Source organism: Haliotis rufescens, unplaced genomic scaffold (assembly GCF_023055435.1).
Source record: "Haliotis rufescens isolate VD_foot unplaced genomic scaffold, xgHalRufe1.0.p SCAF_14, whole genome shotgun sequence".
NCBI lineage: Eukaryota > Metazoa > Mollusca > Gastropoda > Lepetellida > Haliotidae > Haliotis > Haliotis rufescens.
This window is the reverse complement of record NW_025963824.1, coordinates 35,348,011-35,362,153: the sequence shown is the minus strand read 5'-3', so window position 1 is coordinate 35,362,153 and position 14,143 is coordinate 35,348,011. Positions and strand designations below refer to the sequence as shown.

General features: G+C 38.3%; 1 protein-coding gene across 4 annotated transcripts in view; it reads right to left on the bottom strand.

Annotated features, from left to right (window-relative positions):
* LOC124113561 (potassium voltage-gated channel subfamily H member 7-like) overlaps positions 1 to 14,143 on the bottom strand; it is a 295,515-nt gene that overhangs the window by 144,966 nt on the left and 136,406 nt on the right. Inside the window, exon 1 of one of the 4 annotated variants that reach the window (XM_048395345.1) lies at positions 11,451 to 11,513. The exons of the other annotated variants lie outside the window; for them this stretch is intronic. The gene's annotated coding sequence lies outside the window, so the exon portion shown is untranslated. Of the gene's footprint in view, positions 1 to 11,450; positions 11,514 to 14,143 lie in introns of those variants that run through there. 4 annotated transcript variants of the gene reach the window in all.

Below are 14,143 nucleotides of genomic sequence, written 5' to 3'. Positions count from 1 at the left end.
ACCGCTTGGGGATTTCACTTCCTACACTGATCTTAAGCGGCGATTGAGGATCTGATGGAGAGGCTTGGTTGACTGCGAGTCATCCCATCCCGATGGATTGGGACGATCTATCACTGGATTGTCCGATCCAGATTTGGTTTTTCACATGCCGCCGCCATTTTCCTGAACATTTGTTATTGTGGCGTTAAACAACAAACAAACAAACATGGATTTCTTTAAAGGTCTACAAAGTTTGAGATTTATATAAACGGGTTTGTTTTTGCTTTTTGGTGAGCATGAGCCAATTCAATGCCACATTATACCTTATCCCATTAACATCTGGGTGAGTGAGTGAGTGTGTTGGGTTTAACGTCGCTTTAACAGTATGTACATATATATGTTCCCTTTACTTTCCTGCACAGGATAATCATTTAATCATTTCCATCATACTCAATCCTTTTAATGATCAAAACCAAACCCTTTTCATCATCAAAATGAAACCCTTTTCATGATCAAAATGAAACCCTTTTCATGATCAAAATGAAACCCTTTTCATGATCAAAACCAAACCCTTTCCATGATCAAAACCAGATAAATGACCAACTACTGATATATATAGTACCAGTTGTGCCGAAGGACGTCATGATTACCTCGCAACATGCATGTACTCAAATATTGTGTCAGGATCCGAATCGTGCCAAACGGCCGTACATTAAACCGCATCCTTTCAAAAGAAAATTCTGAAGTTCTTGCTCTTATTAGTTTCTTCCATCAGCAAACACAAACCCAGCGTCGTGTACTGAAGCCGGGCTACATAACGATTTAATGCCACCTCTGCTGCTTGTCCCATCAATTCCATCTCCTTCGTTGGATCTCGACCTCGACAGTTCTGTTGCTGGAATCAAATTCCATCTTTACACGAACCCCCGCCAATGCGTAGCATATTTAAAACACAATAAACATGTTATAGCCCCCGTCCAACAATAAAGAAACCAAATGGTGGCATTGTGACGGCCAAGTTAAAGAAAGAACGTTTAATCAAGACGTGTCCGATTATACGACATTTAATTAAGTCTTAGATAACCCCAAACCCGAACAAAACTTCCTTGTTTGTTACAATGGATTGATCTGGCATCAAATGCATCGCGGGCCTATTGACTAAAGAAAGAAGCGAGATTGATCCGAGCGACTTGGAGCTTAAGTAAGAATAACTTTCTGATTGACCAAACTTCGTCACGACTCGAAGTTGAGCGCTGTATTATTGGAGCGGGTAATATTTCAACAAAAATGACACGGCTTGTTTAGAGCGAATTGCCTTGCACAAAGGCTCAATCCCCTTTTTGATTAATTTCTGGAAGAAAAATATCACAGGTTGTATTGGTAGTGCTTGCATTAACTTCTCCCGTGACTTTGGGCATACTGACGGCACGAAAACTTGTATACCCAATTCTTTGTCTTTAATATCAGCTCGATTCCAGGGAATGAGACTTTGTTTTTAGTTCCTCTATAGTCTCACGTGTTACCAGTCTGAAACATTTCTGTAGCGTTTTGTTTTTTACAAAACAGTTTGCGTTTTGATATTCGAGTGAACGTGCTGTTATTCATTGATAAGATGATGTTTTTTTCCAAGCGATTAACAGGAATATTGTTGATTGTGAATTATGTTCTTAATGTGGTCGGTGTCTGACACTATGTGTGCTGTTCGAATGTTAGTTTTAACGAGGTGTGTCATGTCCAAGGGTTCTGTGTCAAACACAACGTGTATCAGTGTTTGTCTAACATTGGTATTCACAATGTTTTTAATTCTGTCACGACAGCCGTTCGTTATCACATGTTTACAGATGTGTTATCTCATGTGACCACGTCAGTATACAAGTGCTCCATGTTTGACAGAATACAATTTAGATTTGACGATTTATTGTGTCAAAGTTCGTATTTATGGACTGTTTCTTTACTCCCAAGCCCAGCCCATGAAGGCGGTGGGGTAACCTAGTGGTTAAAGCGCCGTAGACCCGGGTTCGATTCCCCACAAGGGTACAATGCGTGAAGCCCTTTTATGGAGTTTCCTGCCGTGATATTGCTAAAAACGTCATAGAAAACAGAATATTATCACCAGTGTATTATCTGTAAATATTAATGATTTATTATCACAGTATATCATCGGGAAATATCATTGATATATTATCACAGTGTATCATCAGTAAAGATCACTGATATATTATCACAGAATACCATCTGAAAATATTAATGATATATTATCACCAGTGTATTATCTGTAAATATTAATGATATATTATCACTGTATATCATCTGTAAATATCACTGATATATTATCACAGTGTATCATCTGTAAATATTAATGATATATTATCACAGTATATCATCGGGAAATATCATTGATATATTATCACAGTGTATCATCAGTAAATATCACTGATATATTATCACAGAATACCATCTGAAAATATTAATGATATATTATCACCAGTGTATTATCTGTAAATATTAATGATATATTATCACTGTATATCATCTGTAAATGTCACTGATATATTATCACAGTGTATCATCTGTAAATATTACTAATAAATTATCACAGAATATCATCTGAAAATATTAATGATATATTATCACAGTGTATCATCTGTAAATATTAATGATATATTATCACTGTATATCATCTGTAAATATTACAGATATATTATCACAATATATCATCGATAAATATCATCTATATATTATCACAGTATATCATCTGTAAATACCACTGATACATTATCACAGTATATTATTGGTAAATATCACTGATATATTATCACAGTGTATCATTGGTAAATATCACTGATATATTATCACTATATATCATCAGTAAATATTACTGAAATATTTATCACAGTATAACATTGGTAAATATCAATGATATATTATCACAGTATATCATCTGTAAATATCACTGATATATTATCATAGTATATCATCTGTAAATACCACTGATACATTATCACAGTATATCATTGGTAAATATCACTGATATATTATCACTATATATCATCTGTAAATATCACTGATATATTATCACTATATATCATCTGTAAATATCACTGATATATTATCACAGTATATCATCTGTAAATATCACTGATATATTATCACAGTGTATCACCTGTAAATATCACTGATATATTATCACAGTATATCATCTGTAAATATCACTGATATATTATCACAGTGTATCATTGGTAAATATCACTGATATATTATCACAGTATATCACTGGTAAATATCACTGATATATTATCACTATATATCATCAGTAAATATTACTGATATATTTATCACAGTGTATCATTGGTAAATATCACTGATATATTATCACAGTGTATCATCAGTAAATATTACTGATATATTATCACAGTATATCACTGGTAAATATCACTGATATATTATCACAGTGTATCATTGGTAAATATCACTGATATATTATCACTATATATCATCAGTAAATATTACTGATATATTTATCACAGTATATCATTGGTAAATATCACTGATATATTATCACAGTATATCATCTGTAAATATCACTGATATATTATCATAGTATATCATCTGTAAATACCACTGATACATTATCACAGTATATCATTGGTAAATATCACTGATATATTATCACTATATATCATCTGTAAATATCACTGATATATTATCACAGTGTATCATTGGTAAATATCACTGATATATTATCACTGTATATCATTGGTAAATATCACTGATATATTATCACAGTATATCATTGGTAAATATCACTGATATATTATCACAGTGTATCATTGGTAAATATCACTGATATATTATCACTATATATCATCAGTAAATATTACTGATATATTTATCACAGTGTATCATTGGTAAATATCACTGATATATTATCACAGTGTATCATCAGTAAATATTACTGATATATTATCACAGTATATCATTGGTAAATATCACTGATATTTTATCACAGTATATCATCTGTAAATATCACTGATATATTATCATAGTATATCATCTGTAAATATCACTGATATATTATCACAGTGTATCATTGGTAAATATCACTGATATATTATCACTATATATCATCTGTAAATATCACTGATATATTATCACAGTGTATCATTGGTAAATATCACTGATATATTATCACTGTATATCATTGGTAAATATCACTGATATATTATCACTGTATATCATCAGTAAATATTACTGATATATTATCACAATATATCATTGGTAAATATCATCGATATGTTATCACAGTATATCCTTGGTAAATACCACTGATATATTTATCACAGTATATCATCTGTAAATATTACTGATATATTATCACAGTATATCATCAGTAAATATTAATGATATATTATCACCAGTATATCATCTGTAAATACCTCTGCTACATTATCACAGTATATTATCAGTAAATATCATTGATATATTATCACTGTATATCATCTGTAAATATCACTGATATATTACCACAGTATATCCTCAGTAAATATTTATGATATACTATCACTGTATATCATCAGTAAATATCACTGATATATTATCACAGTATATCATCAGTAAATGCGACTGATATATATTATCATAGTGTAGCATCAGTAAATATCACTGATATATAGTCACAGTATATCATCAGTAAATATCACTGATATATTATCACAGTATATCATCAGTTCATCATCGGTATTGCATCAAGATAACAAGGCTATACATTCAGCGTGTCACCATTTATCAATATTATGACACAATTACATCATCAGTATGTCATCAGATTAACATCATTCAGTATATCCTCTGTTTGACAGTAATATTTCATGTGAATGTATATCAACAGCCTAGCACCAGGCTAACATATCTACGAATCATTAGATACATCTGTGTGTGACGTTTCATTTAACATGAAAGTGAACGTAAATAAAAACAAGAAATATGTAATAAATGTCAGAATGCACATGTACTACATATGCACACAAACGTCCAGTTTCCCATTATCCTTAAAAGGTGAAAAAACAATCAGAAAACAAGCGGCGTTAAATCAAACTCACTCGCTCAACAGATAAGTAAAATTGGAAATTAAATGGATCCCATTCGACTGACCATTTTTAATAAATTAAAACTGATTTCAAAGCTTATCTAATATGTTAAAGCGTTAATCAAAATCAGAAATCAGTGTTGATAGTTCTAACCTTCCAATGATAACACACAATAGAATTTCACCGGACTGTGCCTTGGACACTGTCCAATTTCCTTGACCGCACGGACCCACTGTTGGCGAGTGTACAAGCCCGATTTATCGTCAGCAAGACGTGCACAGACAAGAGATAAAGCGCTGGCCAATTTTCAAATGATGCGAAGGGAGCCGATTTTTCATTCCGTGAGACACCCAATACGAAGAAATTACATTGGCGGGACACGCTTGCACCCTGTATGGTAGTGCCGAGTCTTCTTTTTCTATCACTCGGTCACATCTGAGCTTATTTCATTGTCCATTCTTTTCGACCAAACTGAGATCCATTACAAATTGACCGTCTTTTAGACCCGCTAAATTGAAGATAAAAATTCGAAACCCCCCGAAATCATTTGTCAATCGTTCCCCCGTCATGCGAGTCTGATGCGGGGCACCTTCTTTGTCTGAGACTCGCAGACTTCCAGGAATCACGTATTTTGGTAAGGAGATAGATGGACTTCAGAACGCCTACAGCTAGAAGGTCGCGTGGGGTGAAGGCGGAAAATAACTATCAGTTAATAAAATTAAGGTATACATTATCCGTGATATTACCGTTGGTTGCCGTGTTGGTGCAGCGTGTCGTCACCGAGAACGAGTGAGGTACTACAGACAGGATTGCATAGATCTTTAAACGCTGTGGTATACGGTTTAAACATCTTACAATATCAATTCAAACTTTTAGAAAACCATTTTGAAAAGAAGTGTGAGTTGGAAGTTGAAGGATGCATTGTCCAGAACACTTGGTAAAAGAGTTGTGGTATTTAGGCTGCCATCTTGGTAACACCCAAAATCTCAAACAATGAATGTTAAGAATTGTATGCGGAAAAGTTGAAGCTAGAAACGAAACGAAACTAATCCTAAAGGCAGCTGTCTTTCAAAACACATATTTGAAGGACAAAAAGCACATACATGTATTGTATGAAGATCATGTTTCACTGTCAGTAGTCTGTTGTTTCCTAGTCATAAAACCCGACTAAAACTTCTTATATAATATTTCAAGTTCACTATCCTAAATGTCGACAGCTATATATATCATTGTACTACAGCAGTTACCTCCCCTATGAGTGAGTGAGTGTAGTTTTACGCCACTTTTATCAATATTCCCACCATATTACGGCGTTCACACATCGTTCCCATGTAGGGAATCGAACCTATGTTTTTGGCTGGACGACCGAACACTTTAACCTCCAGGCTACCCAAGTGCTTCCTACGCTATTATGAGATAAACGATCGAACATTTGATAAGCTCTTGGTTGGGGGTCTGAGATTATTTTGATAAAATAAAACAAAACACTTTTACAAGCATAATAAATGTTCTCGGGACATGCAAAATATCCTGAAAAATGTTATATAAAATAATAAATGGTTTGTCCTTAACACGCCTATGTATAGCGTTCATTGCCACATATCTAATGGTTGATATGAACCAGCATAGCCCTGCTGTATCTGCAGGTTAGTCTTGCGATTCTAGTTTTAGGTATGTGTTTAGAAGGTTAATGATGGTTTTTTTCACAGGAATCGTTATAACGGCAAACGTGAATCATCAAGAGAAGGAATATAGGAATTCCTATTGGGAGTCAACATCGGATTCTGTATTCAGGGAAATCAAAATAGGAATCTTCACTGGAAGCACATTAGGAAAAAAACACGTGATTTGTCTTGGGAATCAACACGGGAATCAACGTGGGAATCAATTCGGTAATCAGCACGGGAATCATTTTAGGAGTGAGTGAGTATGGTTTTACGCCGCTTTTAGCAATATTCAAGCAATATCACGGCGGGAGACACCAGAAATGGGCTTCACACATTGTACCCATGTCGGGAATCGAACCTGGATCTTCATCGTCACGAGAATCATTATGGGAATCAACAAGGGAGTCAACACGAGAATCAACACGGGAATCAACATGGGAATCAACATGGGAATCAACATGGGAATCAACAGGGGAATCAACATGGGAATCAACACGGGAATCAACATGGGAATCAACATGGGAATCAACACGGGAATCATAATGCTAACAAGTATTGGAATCAAGAAAGGAATCAACATGTGAAAACAGTAAAGAGGCGAGGTGAAATAGGGTTTGCGTCGCGTTCCACATTATTGCACTTGCATAGCGACGTGCATGTTCTTGTGTGTTTGTGTTTTGTGTGTGTGTGTGTGTGCGTGCGTGCTTGCGTGCGTGCGTGCGTGTGTCCATACTGATTTTGAGTGCTAGCCCACTCGCATACAATGCGGCAGTTTAACATGGATAACCCACCGTGTACTCACTCCGAGCCGACTAGTCCTTTTTAGCCCCTTAATGCTAAGTACCATATATTAACGTCTTTAAGAATGACGCGGCTGGAGATCGAACCCCGGACCTTCCGCTCTCCGGACAGACGATCTCCACCAGACCATGGCGGCGGTCGAATAAAAAAAGAAATCAACAATATAACGGTATGACGGTATAACGGTATAACGGTATGACGGTATAACGGTTTGACGGTATGGCGGTATAACGGTATAACGGTATAGCGGATCAATACCGAAACGTCGCCTTAACAGTAAGAAAGAGGTTGTCATACATAAATTGTCTCTACTTTGTCATCCGTCAACTTCTAAGAAATACCTATCAAAGCAATCACCATGGGGGATGAACACGCGAGTCAAAGAAGGAAAAGATCGCGGGTATCAACTGTGATGTATGTGAAACTGTACAGGGTATGCACGCGGATCTGCTCACCAACTGTGATGATATGTGAAACTGTACAGGGTATGCACGCGGATCTGCTCACCAACTGTGATGAGATGTGAAACTGTACAGGGTATGCACGCGGATCTGCTCACCAACTGTGATGAGATGTGAAACTGTACAGGGTATGCACGCGGGTCTGCTCACCAACTGTGATGAGATGTGAAACTGTACAGGGTATGCACGCGGATCTGCTCACCAACTGTGATGGGATGTGAAACTGTACAGGGTATGCACGCGGGTCTGCTCACCAACTGTGATGATATGTGAAACTGTACAGGGTATGCACGCGGATCTGCTCACCAACTGTGATGAGATGTGAAACTGTACAGGGTATGCACGCGGATCTGCTCACCAACTGTGATGAGATGTGAAACTGTACAGGGTATGCACGCGGGTCTGCTCACCAACTGTGATGAGATGTGAAACTGTACAGAGTATCACTGCGGGTCTGCTCACCAACCGTGATGATATGTGAAACTGTACAGGGTATGCACGCGGGTCCAGCATACGGTAACCAAGAACATGTATCGCTGAACAAGTAACAGTGGTACAGAAGTCACGGCAAGGCGCACAATGCCGACATCGACGAAATACTTGTGTGTTGAGCTGGTCAGCCAGAACGAGTACACCAACAAAACACAATCTACGAAAGCGCAACACAGATCTTTGAAGACATATGTCTCAAATCTAATCCGACGTTGTGTTCACTTAAGGATCAGATTCCAGTATGTTAAGCTTCAGACAAAAGTATGCTCAATATCACTCGAAATCACAAACTTCATCATGCAGAACCACGACCTACCAAAACCGAATGAGTGTTTTTCGAGTATATATTCTACAAAACTGATTAATACGTCCAGTGGTATAACAGAACATTATGTTTCTTTTCACGTCAAACCTCGATATAGCGCGGAAAACTGGCTTCCATGCTAAGTTGCAGATAAACGAATTTAAAATGTGGTCTTTCACTTCCCTGTGTCAGTCAAACTCGTCTTGTCTCCCATGACATATTTAGTGGAAAATAGACTCTCCACGACCTTTAGTAAATTGACCACACATAATAATTTACACTTAACTATTCGCGTGTCGCTTCTTGACATTTGAGCTTTGGCGACGCACAGACAGCGTCAACTACTGCATAGATTCGGCTCATCTTCCTAATACATCTTGATTCGCCATCCACTATCAGATGAAGGTGAAAACGCTGGAACACCATTCCCCTTCAAAGCAATACACTAATGCAGTCTCCAGCAGACCTCTTCAGCTTATTCCTATGGCGTCACTTCCGCTTCCGGTTTGGGGAAGACGATTTCCGATCCGCGAGTCGCCTTCAATCTCGTATATGCTTGAGAGCGTTCGCACAGCCCCAGCCCGTGATTACGGCTAGTTGGAGATTCTAGGATTTTACCACTCTGACAGGTTCTTTGCAGAAAACTAGTTACGGGGTATTATCGCCATGACCGTGCCTCATCTGTCGCTTCAAATCAGACTCGTCTATCGGTAGTATTCATGAGCTCGACCTTAATAAGGCTGACACTAATTACATGGCTGGGACACTGTCCAAGGGGAGATAACTCCAACTGAGTTAAATATCAACAGTATCAAATGTCGCATTGATTACAAGAAATCCAGATCTTCAACCTTTTTCTCAAACCACGTTAGCTTAAATCTCTGCGACAGTTTGAAACTTGTGTCAGAAAATTAAGAATATTTCCAAATAAAAACTCCAGGAATCGATCTGCACTGACACGTGCCTAACATCATGTGGTCCGAATTTATCTCATGGATTTATGCTATCAAATTAATAGTGCATTATAAACAGATAGGACCAGTTCTTCCTGACAAAATGAGTTTCAGACAATCCACAGAGCGTCCAAATCAAGGACGGACACTTTAATTAAAGAGAGAGTTGCCTCGGCCGTAACCTTCTCTGAATAATGATAATGATGATAATAACATTGTCATTTTGATAAAACAATGAAATCATTTATATCCTTGAATTTTATGTCCCTTTTCACACTAATGTGATTGACAAGATTCATGAAAACCATGGGAAATATGCCGACATCGCTTGTCTCGAATTGTCACACTTGCATCCCAAGTACCAAGTTGTCCGACCCCCACTGTTCTCGGTGCCTTGGGTTTTGTTCCTCCCAAGCTGTTGACTGACAGAGTCAGTATACTGTGTCTGAGTGGGATATTCGTGTTGAACAGTGGCATGGTATCTCTGTGGGCTAGCACTATATAATCGACATCAGTCCGGACTAGTACACGCAGCAACACACACACACATGTGCAATAATCTTTGACGCGACGTTAATTCCCATTTCACCTCACCTCACCTCACCTCACCTCACCTCACCTCACCCTATCTGTATACTGATAATATAATCTAGCGTACGAAGTGGAACATAATTAAACTAGGCTGAAAACAGTCGCCGAACACTGCAAACTTTAGGTCCAAAACACAACTATGATACCCGTATGAAATACACCAGCCTCGAAAAAACATTATTTCCTTGTTTTGTTTTAGCCACATCAAAGATTGGTATATTCTTTCTTTTCCCCGGCAGTTGAAAACATTTCTTCTTTGCTAGATTATGTAGGACGGAACATATATAACAAACGGATAGAAATTAGTTATAGCTCAAGCTTAAATTATATCCTATTTAGAAGCACCCAAAACATAACATTACTCCACACGACCTCATCACGCATACACTAGTATCTCCAGTAACTGTAACACCTCGCTGATCCAAACCAGTTCGATAGAAGCGTTTTACAAGGTTCTACTTTTTATTGTGTATCGCCAGCATGAGTGAGTGAGTATGATTTTACGCCGCTTTTAGCAATATTCCAGCAATATCACGGCGGGGGACACCAGAAATGGGCTTCACACCACTAGGCTACCCGACCCCCCTTGTGTATCGCCAGAGCCCCACCCAAACTATTTCTACAAATATAAGGTAGTACATTATAATACAATGACCAGTAACTTACAGTGTGCATCTATACAGCCCTTCCCAAAATAATTCTACAGATAACAAGGTCTACAAAGACGTCAACTTAGAATACAGTTTACGAACTTAATGTCAAAGGTCACATTTTGGGGTTAAATTGTATAAAAAAACCATTTGACATTGTTCGTAATTATAGATGTATTTATTCAATAATAAACAATAATAAGCTTACTTATAAATCAGTGTCATTATTTTATAGTCTGTAGAATAACTGTGGGCAATTCCGTTGTTCTTGGAAGGAGAACTTGCTTAGCTTCATGGAACCGAGTAGATTACAGTCCGATGCTCTGTCTCTCAGTGCGTGTCTTTAAATATGATGCTTTACAATAAGTACGTTGATATATCTGCCCCGGGGACAAACTACAAGAATTGATTAGGAGACAATAATGTGAGAAATAGTCCCCTCAAGTCGCCAACGACAATACTCACAATTTAGGATGGCTTGAGATACTTGTAGTTGCTCGCCGTAGCGATGTCGAGCCGAGGGTATTCCTATTTCATGTCTAGGTTTCGATCCAGGTTTTAGTGTCAACTGCAGGATTTCCGATTCCTCTTTTACTTCTCTCTGATGTGTGTTTATATTTGAAATACATTCCTCTTTTATTTATTTTTTAAACAAACAAAAAATGTTTTTGAAGGCTGTGAAAATTTGAAAGGTATTAAGCGATTTGACGGGCCCTTTCTATCAAAACGAATTACAGTCCGTCATATTTATGAATTATTGAATCGTCAGATAATATAAAAAAATAGACCATCTAAAAATTTGACAACACAAGATCTCAAAGCTGTATGGCACGGTAACAGCAAGTCGTGACACAGAGAACCTTATTGAATTTAGCCTCGTCACTGTAAACCAAGAGACGACACTTCAGCATTGCTGATTGACAACGGTTCCAATTAAAGTTCCAACTTTGGTGCAAATCGTTCTCCAAACTGGTAAATGAACCTACATCGCCGGCCGGTATGTCACATGATCGACCTCAAGCCACGTGATCAATATCCCTTTCAATATGCACGAGACACGAGACAAGAGGACAAAGATTGGACAGGATGAGGATGGAGATGAGATTTCCCCCGGACCAGGACAACTGATATCGGCTATGTCGATATGATTCCATACAGTGCTTGCGCCAGGTCCAATTACATGATAGTTTAACTCTCTGTGCGTGCGTCCCGCAGTGGGGGGTTTGAGCAAGTATTGACAGACACGCTGATTCAACGGTCGAATCTGAGTTCATTATTCATTCAAGATGTGAATCTTGAATCTATTTTGCATTTCGGGCATGTCTGCTTGTTTTACGGATTGGTATTTGAAAATGGATTTTTTTGTCCAAAATGTTGAACAAGTTCTTGAACGTTGCTCCTGCGTCATGCGGATGTTCAGATTGGCGTGTGTGTTGGGAGAGCCGGACGTTGTCATTTACCGTTGAATTGTACAGAAATAGGCATTGGTAACGGTAAACAGACTTAGGATGCATCTTCACTTTTTTCCAACCAGTGAACAGAAACACGCAGAACTATCGACTGTATCAAGATCAACCGTTATTTTCATGCTTTAAGCGCTGGCGACATTCGGGATCTCTCGTGCGGTTCCAGGTGACGGAGAGAGGCGAATGGTGACACGTGTGCTACTGCACGTGCAAACCATCGATGCTCAACCCAAGCGTCGTCTGCACCCAAGGGGCGTTTTATCCGAAAAAGATTGGCATCACTTCATTAACTACGTGACGCATTTAGCTGAGGCTGGAAGCAGAGTGAGTTGTTTTTTTACGCCGCATTTATCAGCATGGCCGCGGTATGACGCGGAATAGGCTTGACACATGGTAAGCACATGGGCATCGAACTTGAGCTTCTGGTGTGTCGAGCTGATGCTTTGATCACGTGACTAGTCCGATCGCCCTGGGAGAGAAGATTCCTTGCAAAGTAAACCGCCGCGGAAGCTAATAACTGAACATTGGATTTGAAAAGTTATCAGGCTAAAAAAAACAGACCCCGAAGCACTGCACACTTTACGTCAAAACACAACTTTAATACCCATATCAAATACATCACCATCTATTTACCATTTCTTATATCATCAAACATGGATGTATACTTTTCTTTGCCAGGCAAGGTAGATGTGTTCCTAGTTTCGAACACAAATCACAAAACGCAACAACACTTACGCCAGATTAGTTGCCAGCAGTGCAAAAAATGCTTAACAAAACAAAACAAACTCCTAAATCCTTTTCTGACAACCAGACCTAAATCTCTTGTGACATCGGGCGCCTGTTTAGCCAGTAGCTGCAATGCCATATGGTATATGTTTGTATACACAATATGCAAAAAGCATAAGATAAAAGTGATATGGCCCAGTAACCATCCACGCGTGAAGGAATGACCACAAATTGAGTTGTCCCGTCTCTCACACTCAACCGGCATCAATAATACAACCACGACGACGCCAAACCCCCGCTTCCATGTCTCTAAAGAGCGCAAATTGTTTTCAAATAACCCAATAAAACCTAATTACATCCAACTTCATAGTCCCAGTTACGTAAGCACATTAGAAACCAACTCCCCTGAGAAATGATTCGCTGGCAGTATGCGCTGGCTCGATCGAGTCCACGTCTATCTAAGAACGAGACGAGAAAGTACGTTAATCGCGTTTGAAAACGAGAAATTACGTTAGCTTCGTCTCACTGCAATTCTGAAATTTGTTTATAGTTGTATGGTCCAGCGTGGAAGGATTTTTCTGCTATATTATGTCATGTTTCGTTTCCGCCAGAGTGTCTGTATTATTTTATTAATGGTGAACAATTCAATGTGGCATTGATGGGGATCAGGTAATTGAATTAGATGCTGTCCGCCCATGCTGCTGCAGAAAGGGAAAGAGCTGGTGAATTGAAGCAACAATATGGGAATGGAGCAGTTATGGGATGAACCCCGTAATGCTGTCATTGTGTGGCTGGAAGGGGCATTGCCAAACACAGCATGGCCCAGTAAGTCGGTTAGAAACAATTAACATGATATTCAACTGCGTGACCTGGCGGCAAATTGAATCTATTCCGTGAAGATGACTGGGCTTTGTCTGAGGATGAGAGTGGGAAACTGAAGCTCGTGTTTATTAAACCATACCGTGG